At 34.8% G+C, this 9,775-nt stretch overlaps 1 long non-coding RNA gene across 1 annotated transcript; it reads right to left on the bottom strand.

Moving 5' to 3' along the window:
• Window positions 1–3,825: 3,825 nt before the first annotated feature.
• Window positions 3,826–8,828, bottom strand: LOC146864210 (uncharacterized). Its single transcript, XR_014976620.1, has 4 exons — window positions 8,756–8,828; window positions 8,336–8,433; window positions 7,961–8,068; window positions 3,826–5,301 (listed from the first exon to the last, which is right to left on the bottom strand). It is a non-coding gene; the product is annotated as an uncharacterized LOC146864210 (long non-coding RNA).
• Window positions 8,829–9,775: the final 947 nt, after the last annotated feature.

Raw genomic sequence — 9,775 nt, 5'->3', positions numbered from 1 at the left:
CTACTGCTGCACCTTCCTGGAGTTAGAATAGTAAATTGATACCCCTACACTATCCTACACTTTCTCTTCTGATGCACCTTCCTGGAGTTAGAATAGTAAATTGTTACCCCTACACTATCCAACACTTACCCTACTGATGCACCTTTCTGGAGTTATAATCGTAAATTGATACCCCTACACTATCCAACACTTTCCCTACTGATGCACCTTCCTGGAGTTAGAATAGTAAATTGATACCCCTACACTATCCAACACTTTCCCTACTGATGCACCTTCCTGGAGTTAGAATAGTAAATTAATACCCCTACACCATCACACACTTTCCCTACTGATGCACCTTCCTGGAGTTAGAATAGTAAATTGTTACCCCTACACTATCCAACACTTACCCTACTGATGCACCTTCCTGGAGTTAGAATAGAAAATTGATACCCCTACACTATCCAACACTTTCCCTACTGATGCACCTTCCTGGAGTTAGAATAGTAAATTAATACCCCTACACTATCCAACACTTTCCCTACTGCAGCACCTTCCTGGAGTTAGAATAGTAAATTGATACCCCTACACTATCCCACACTTTCCCTACTGATGCACCTTCCTGGAGTTAGAATAGTAAATTGTTACTCCTACACTATCCAACACTTTCCCTACTGATGCACCTTCCTGGAGTTAGAATAGTAAATTGTTACTCCTACACTATCCAACACTTTCCCTACTGATGCACCTTCCTGGAGTTAGAATAGTAAATTGTTACTCCTACACTATCCAACACTTTCCCTACTGATGCACCTTCCTGGAGTTAGAATAGTAAATTGTTACTCCTACACTATCCAACACTTTCCCTACTGATGCACCTTCCTGGAGTTAGAATAGTAAATTGATACCCCTACACTATCCAACACTTTCCCTACTGATGCACCTTCCTGGAGTTAGATTAGTAAATTAATACCCCTACACCATCACACACTTTCCCTACTGATGCACCTTCCTGGAGTTAGAATAGTAAATTAATACACCTACACTATCCAACACTTACCCTACTGCTGCACCTTCCTGGAGTTAGAATAGAAAATTGATACCCCTACACTATCCCACACTTTCCCTACTGATGCACCTTCCTGGAGTAAGAATAGTAAATTGTTAATCCTACACTATCCAACACTTTCCCTACTGATGCACCTTCCTGGAGTTAGAATAGTAAATTGATACCCCTACACTATCCAACACTTTCCCTACTGATGCACCTTCCTGGAGTTAGAATAGTAAATTGATACCCCTACACTATCCAACACTTTCCCTACTGCAGCACCTTCCTGGAGTTATAATAGTAAATTGATACCCCTACACTATCCCACACTTTCCCTACTGCAGCACCTTCCTGGAGTTAGAATAGTAAATTGATACCCCTACACTGTCCCACACTTTCCCTACTGATGCACCTTCCTGGAGTTAGAATAGTAAATTGATACCCCTACACTATCCCACACTTTCCCTACTGATGCACCTTCCTGGAGTTAGAATAGTAAATTGTTACCCCTACACTATCCAACACATTCCCTACTGCAGCACCTTCCTGGAGATAGAATAGTAAATTGTTACCCCTACACTATCCAACACATTCCCTACTGATGGGGAACTACCTTTACAACGCAACTTTTACAACGCTGTGCTATTACAACGCATTTTTTACAACGCTAAAACTTTTACAACGCATGCTTTTACAACGCGTTCCATTATATGGTAAGTACCTTTACAACGCATATACCTTTACAACGCATTTGGTGGTAATGCTTTTACAACGCATGTATTTACAATGCATGTGTTTACAACGCAAGTACTTTTACAACGCATATACTATTACAACGCATTTTTTTTTGCAAAATATTTATCTAAATTTTATTAGTTGGGTAGCATTAAAATTAATACTTGAGTATTTTTTTTTTTTTTTTAATATAGCAATTGTAATTAAAAAAAGGGCAGTAGTTAATAAAAAAATTATTACTTGTGTATTTTTTCTGGTAGAAAAGTTTGGTTGGTTAGCAGTAAAATAAATACTTGAGTATTAAAAATTTTTTAAAAAATGCAATATTTATTTGAAAAAAGTGAGTAGTTTATAAAAATAATAATACTTGAGTATTGTGCCTGGTAGAAAAGTTTGGTTTGTTTGGTGATAAAATAATAGTTTAGTATTTTTAGTTTCTATAGTAGTTTCAAAAAAGTGAGTAGATAATCAAAATATTAATGCATGTGTATTTTATTATGTAGAAATGATTAATACTTGATTTTTTAAAATTTAATACTTGAACATTTAGTTTAGTGTTTTAAAATATAAAAAATAGATACTTAATAAAAACTTAGTTTAAATGTTGAGTATTTATCTACTTAAAAATAAATTTTCTTAAACATTAAAGAGTATATAATATTTAAATATATAGAAAAATGATTGAGTACCTACTTTTAAATACTAGAGTATTTTTATCACATATGAAAAGACAAGAGTATTTATATGTTTAAAAGAAAGTGTCCTTTTATAAATAAATGGAAGTGTATTTTTGATTAATTTATTATATAAATAAATTAATAATATATTTAAAATATTAATATCAACATTAAAAAATATTTACAGTAATAATTATACCAATTTAACAATTTTTAAAATTTAGAAATCAGAAATAACAATTATAACTTACTTTTTGAATTTATTTCCCACGGTTTTCCATTGAAGTCTATGAGCGTGTTTGTCCTTTATTTATTTTGGCAGCCTTAGCATATACAGCCCGCGGAACAAGAAAAGAAGGTACAGAAAGTGAAGTAAGAGGAAGTTTTGAAAGGAAAAGGCAATAGAGCCAAGGTAAGGAACATATTAAGTAATTTTACAGTTATTAAATTACAATATTGGAGATTTAAAAAATTAATTAAAAATAAAGATAGGAAACAAATATTTATTTCACTATTTTATTTGATTTAAAAAACATGAAAAAATTAAACATATTTTAAAATTAATTTTTCAAAGTAAGTTTTATTTTTTAAACAAAATATAAATATTTTATTTACATATATTAACATTTAATTACAGTTGAATGTAAAAAAGTAGTCCGCCATAAATAGAGAAGCACGCGATGACGTAAGGACGTGTGCGTCGACGTAATACGCCATTTTGCAGAGCATCGGAGGAGGAAGCAGCAGGAAGCTGATCTGCGTCCAGGTAGGAAATATTTTCTGTTGATATTATAGATTAAACCTTTTTAAGGGATACATATATAGTAAGGAAAGAATAAGGGGAGGTTGCTGGAAAACTAATAGATGTTTTAAAAGTTGTTAAACATGTCCACATTAATGTCATTAATACATGCCTATGTCGGGTCGCTGAAAGTAAGTTAGTTATTTTAAAAAAGTATGTAACTCTTTCTAAATAAAAAGTTACGGTTTAGACAGTTGATTTCTTTGTTTCCGAAGATAAAGATGTACTGTCGATCTTCATTTCTTGGTAAAAAAATTGTGCGTACTTTAATATTTTGTAAATCTTATTTTGAAATACAAATGACAATTCAGCTGCAATGTGTATTAAGGAATATGGTTTAATTTCTATTTTATAGTTCGGATTGAGTTTTGGTGATTGGTTTTGACGGAATTTAAATTGGATTTTTTCGATAATTTGAAAAATGGCGTACCAATAATGTTAAATGTTTCGAATACTATGGAACAGTAAAATTTTTCAACATTGGTTTAGTTTTGATGAAATGAAGATTTGTTTGAAAAAATGGAAAAAACCCGACTTATTAATTTGAAAAAATTTTTTTAAAAAAAATCTTTGTATGCCAATTGAATCATTGTAATTACTATAATTTTTAGCAAAGCAGGAAAGTAAGCAAATTCATTGTTTTAAAAAGAAAGAATGTTAGAAAGATTTTCGAGGTAGTCAATAGCCACACACAACGAAAACTGTTGTAGAATTGCCAATAGTCTCTCAGACATTTCCCTTGTTTTGACTGTTACTCGTGGGTTTAGACTACCTGCGAGTGTTTGTGCTAATCTCATTTCTTGGAAACTTTGCTCCTTCTTCAAAGTTTCCAAAAATGAGTAGAAGTTCGGATGTGGTTTTCCAATTGTATGATTGAAGGAGTTATGCCACCCCTCAATGGCATTGTTTGTTTTGGCCTCTCCCTCTAAACAACTCGTGTAGCAGTTCCACCACTCCACATGGAATCGTGGCTTCCTCCTGCGACCCGATCTGCTTAGGTGTCCAATCCATGTGTCCTCAAAATAATTTAGAATGGGTGCCAATTTTTCCTCATTACTCGTATAATAAACAGATTCTATAATTGCAGTGTAGTACTCGTCCACACTTTCGGGAGGAACAAAACAAAGTGCAGTTAATTTTTTTAGTTCAAACTGTAATTTGCTATCCCGAGAATATTCTGCAACTAGGGATGTTTTTTGTAGTTTACGCCAAAATGCCTGCGAAAAATGGAAAAAACATCCCTGAATTTGGGTATCCGTGTACGTTTTGGTGATCACATTGATCATGCTCAATTCGAAATCGATTATTATTTTTCGAGGACTTGCAGATGTTTTGCTTTTAATCACTGATAAAAGTTCAGTGTATGTTGCAGAAGTCTTATCAGGTAGCAAACTATACACTAAGGGAATTACACTATTGTTAATCTTAGCATGTATAGTGTAAATTTGAGTGAAAGGATGGGGTGTACTTTTAAACGTCCCATCCATCATCCAAATTTCACTACTTTCTAACTTAGCAAGGTTACGGGGGGTACTAAAAATTAAAATACGTTTCTGAGGGTTTTCGTTGTCATGCAGAAGGAAAGGTTCATCAGAAAAAGAAATAGAAAGATCATGAGGAATTCTAATGTCAGAGAATGTATGTGGTGTAGACAATTGAATATTACTTGCCTGCTTTTGTCTCTGAATAATTCTTCTCAAATTGGGTATTATAGGCATGTTGCTAGCAACATGACTAGGGACATGCTGTGCAACCTCCCTTAAAATGGATCCTGTAGAATCATTGGAGGTGCTTGCAATAGCTTTCATCTCATTAATTGTCTCTCTGATTTCTACATCCATTGCAGAGGCAGAGTGGTTATGTTCTGTGGTTTTCACAACCAAATTATCAACAGTAACCGCTCTGCCACTGCAATGGGTAGTGTAGTATTGCACGCACCTCCAATGATTTCTAGTTAAACTTATTCTTTCCTTACTATATATGTATCCACCATGGTTTAACAGATTTTTGCCCTTCCTGGATTTAACGAAGTTGGCTGCTCCAAGGCTAGACATTATCTGAAAAAAGGAGAAAAGATAAAACATTTAGCTTGATATTTATTAATATTTGTAAACAAAACATAACATGTACTCAATCCTTTATTTTGCCTACTGATGCATCTTCATGGAGTAAGAATAGCACATTGTTATCCCTACACTATCCAACACTTACCCTACTGCTGCACCTTCCTGGAGTTAGAATAGTAAATTGATACCCCTACACTATCCAACACTTTCCCTACTGATGCACCTTCCTGGAGTTAGAATAGTAAATTAATACCCCTACACTATCCAACACTTTCACCACTGCAGCTCCTTCATGGAGTTAGAATATTAAATTAATACCCCTACACTATCCCACACTTTCCCTACTGCAGCACCTTCATGGAGTTAGAATAGTAAATTAATACACCTACACTATCCAACACTTACCCTACTGCTGCACCTTCCTGGAGTTAGAATAGTAAATTGATACCCCTACACTATCCTACACTTTCTCTTCTGATGCACCTTCCTGGAGTTAGAATAGTAAATTGTTACCCCTACACTATCCAACACTTACCCTACTGATGCACCTTTCTGGAGTTATAATCGTAAATTGATACCCCTACACTATCCAACACTTTCCCTACTGATGCACCTTCCTGGAGTTAGAATAGTAAATTGATACCCCTACACTATCCAACACTTTCCCTACTGATGCACCTTCCTGGAGTTAGAATAGTAAATTAATACCCCTACACCATCACACACTTTCCCTACTGATGCACCTTCCTGGAGTTAGAATAGTAAATTGTTACCCCTACACTATCCAACACTTACCCTACTGATGCACCTTCCTGGAGTTAGAATAGAAAATTGATACCCCTACACTATCCAACACTTTCCCTACTGATGCACCTTCCTGGAGTTAGAATAGTAAATTAATACCCCTACACTATCCAACACTTTCCCTACTGCAGCACCTTCCTGGAGTTAGAATAGTAAATTGATACCCCTACACTATCCCACACTTTCCCTACTGATGCACCTTCCTGGAGTTAGAATAGTAAATTGTTACTCCTACACTATCCAACACTTTCCCTACTGATGCACCTTCCTGGAGTTAGAATAGTAAATTGTTACTCCTACACTATCCAACACTTTCCCTACTGATGCACCTTCCTGGAGTTAGAATAGTAAATTGTTACTCCTACACTATCCAACACTTTCCCTACTGATGCACCTTCCTGGAGTTAGAATAGTAAATTGTTACTCCTACACTATCCAACACTTTCCCTACTGATGCACCTTCCTGGAGTTAGAATAGTAAATTGATACCCCTACACTATCCAACACTTTCCCTACTGATGCACCTTCCTGGAGTTAGATTAGTAAATTAATACCCCTACACCATCACACACTTTCCCTACTGATGCACCTTCCTGGAGTTAGAATAGTAAATTAATACACCTACACTATCCAACACTTACCCTACTGCTGCACCTTCCTGGAGTTAGAATAGAAAATTGATACCCCTACACTATCCCACACTTTCCCTACTGATGCACCTTCCTGGAGTAAGAATAGTAAATTGTTAATCCTACACTATCCAACACTTTCCCTACTGATGCACCTTCCTGGAGTTAGAATAGTAAATTGATACCCCTACACTATCCAACACTTTCCCTACTGATGCACCTTCCTGGAGTTAGAATAGTAAATTGATACCCCTACACTATCCAACACTTTCCCTACTGCAGCACCTTCCTGGAGTTATAATAGTAAATTGATACCCCTACACTATCCCACACTTTCCCTACTGCAGCACCTTCCTGGAGTTAGAATAGTAAATTGATACCCCTACACTGTCCCACACTTTCCCTACTGATGCACCTTCCTGGAGTTAGAATAGTAAATTGATACCCCTACACTATCCCACACTTTCCCTACTGATGCACCTTCCTGGAGTTAGAATAGTAAATTGTTACCCCTACACTATCCAACACATTCCCTACTGCAGCACCTTCCTGGAGATAGAATAGTAAATTGTTACCCCTACACTATCCAACACATTCCCTACTGATGCACCTTCCTGAAGTTAGAATAGTAAATTGATACCCCTACACTATCCAACACTTTCCCTACTGCAGCACCTTCCTGGAGTTAGAATAGTAAATTGATACCCCTACACTATCCCACACTTTCCCTACTGATGCACCTTCCTGAAGTTAGAATAGTAAATTGTTACCCCTACACTATCCAAAACTTTCCCTACTGATGCACCTTCCTGGAGTTAGAATAGTAAATTGTTACCCCTACACTATCCAAAACTTTCCCTACTGCAGCACCTTCCTGGAGTTAGAATAGTAAATTGTTACCCCTACACTATCCAACACTTTCCTTACTGATGCACCTTCCTGGAGTTAGAATAGTAAATTAATACACCTACACTATCCAACACTTACCCTACTGCTGCACCTTCCTGGAGTTAGAATAGTAAATTAATACCCCTACACTATCCAACACTTACGCTACTGTTGCACCCCCTGGAGTTAGAATAGTAAATTAATACCCCTACACTATCCAACACTTACCCAACTGCTGCACCTTCCAGATTTTGGAAAAGTAAATTGTTACCACTACAGCATGGTACATTTTAAAAGTTGTTGCAACTTACAATGTTTGTCTAAATTACCTTTTTTTCCGAATTGGTTTTCTGGCAGACTCCTGTTCAGTGGTATTGCTGAGTCGGTTTGTGTAGACACTTTTGAGGTGATTTGTTGGGGAATGGATAAATAAATGTCTGGAAAAGTGAAAAATGAATAAACTTTGAAAACAGAACGATGGTGATAAATGTGTTTAGTAAAATTATTCCACAAAAATTGCACATGTGATATAAGTTGCTGCACATAACTATTTCCGTAATGAAAAATACATTCTTTAGACATGAAATATAAATCTAAAATTTGAAAATGTAATCATAATTACATTGATTATTTCTTTGAAATTTAGCTATGTGATAGTTAGTCAAATATTTTGAAGGTAAAGAATCCGTGCTGTAAATAAATACCTTGTTTTTGAGAATTTGCTTTTGTGGATGAGGTGGTAGAGGATGTTTTTCTTTGTTGGCTCAAATTTTTAGTTGTGAGAAAAAAAATCTTTTCTGTTCTGGAAAAAAGGCGAAAAAAAGATAATTAACGGTGGGTAGAAATGTAGTACTTGAGTTTTTTTAAAATTAAACAGACATACAATATAACTAGTACTACATGATACTGTCCTAATTAAAACACATTACTGTAGTAGAAATATAGATATGTACCCCTACCCTACACAAAAATATCACTGATGGTGCTCTTTCCTACAGAAGAAATTGAATATTGTTTCTCAAAACTATCCATTAGTTTTCAAATTAGGTACGATACAGGAGGAATAATTGCAAAAGAAAGGATTTCTAATGTATCGTTATAATAAAATGGGAAAGAAAACATACCTTTTCTAGTAGGTATTTTGTTATCGTGCCTTTATACTGATGTTTGCTGGAGGTTAAAAGGTTTTTGTGAAAAGATGTTCACTGTTGGAGAAAAAAAAGAAAAAAAAAATGTTCCTTTGTCAACGTTGGTTATAAAAAGACAATTTTGATTTTTATGCGGTGTGATTGAGTATTAGAAAAAAACACCATTGGCATACATGACTTTATGAAATTTTAATAAATAAATTTTACAAGTAAAACCATGCCACAAAAATAACATTTACCTAAACAATTGAGTTTGTAAGTCGTTTACGTGGTGGGGATGTCCAAATAGGTTCAGCTGCTGTGCAATGTAAAAATCTTCCGATTTTCTGGTTGAGGAAAATAAATTACTTGTTTTAAATTTGAGTTTTATTTTATTGATAATATATTGCAAACAGTTCATTTCTTAAGTTTTTATTATTAAGTGAAAAAATATTTTTTGTGGTTTAAGAAAATATATTTTTCTAAAAACTATCGTTTACATATATATTAATAACTTACTAGTACTTGCTCTGTTGTGAATTCCGTGCTCTCTCTGAGGAGGTCGCAGTGCAGGTGACAGAGGGTCAGCTTATTACGTCTGCTCTCTCTGCTAGTTGATAATCAACTGAGTGCAAAATGGTGTCTCACTTGTATTTATAAGTTTTACTGTGTGTCACTATTAATTTTTTTAAAAACTGCGTTCGTTGTGTTTTTTTTAATGCTTTGTTTTACTGTGGAAAATGATATTTTAAAAATGCTTTTAAAGAAATTTTGTTTTCATTCATTTGCCCCGTTTTGGCATCCATTTTGGAACATGTCTTTTGGTATTGTTTACATAGAAACTGTGGTAGGACAAGTTTTATAAGTGAGATGGTTAAAATGGCGCCTGTGTGTATGTGTGTTATGTTTTCGTTACTTTACTTAGTTTGCGATCTTTTCATGTTAAAAATGTGTATGTACTGTAATTTATTTTTTCATTATTATTTAAAAACTTACAAATGTCTTAAAACGGATTTT

This window comes from Triturus cristatus, chromosome 2_1 (genome assembly GCF_964204655.1).
Source record: "Triturus cristatus chromosome 2_1, aTriCri1.1, whole genome shotgun sequence".
Lineage (NCBI taxonomy): Eukaryota > Metazoa > Chordata > Amphibia > Caudata > Salamandridae > Triturus > Triturus cristatus.
The sequence above is the reverse complement of the archived record's forward strand: the minus strand, read 5'-3'. Positions and strand labels throughout refer to the sequence as shown.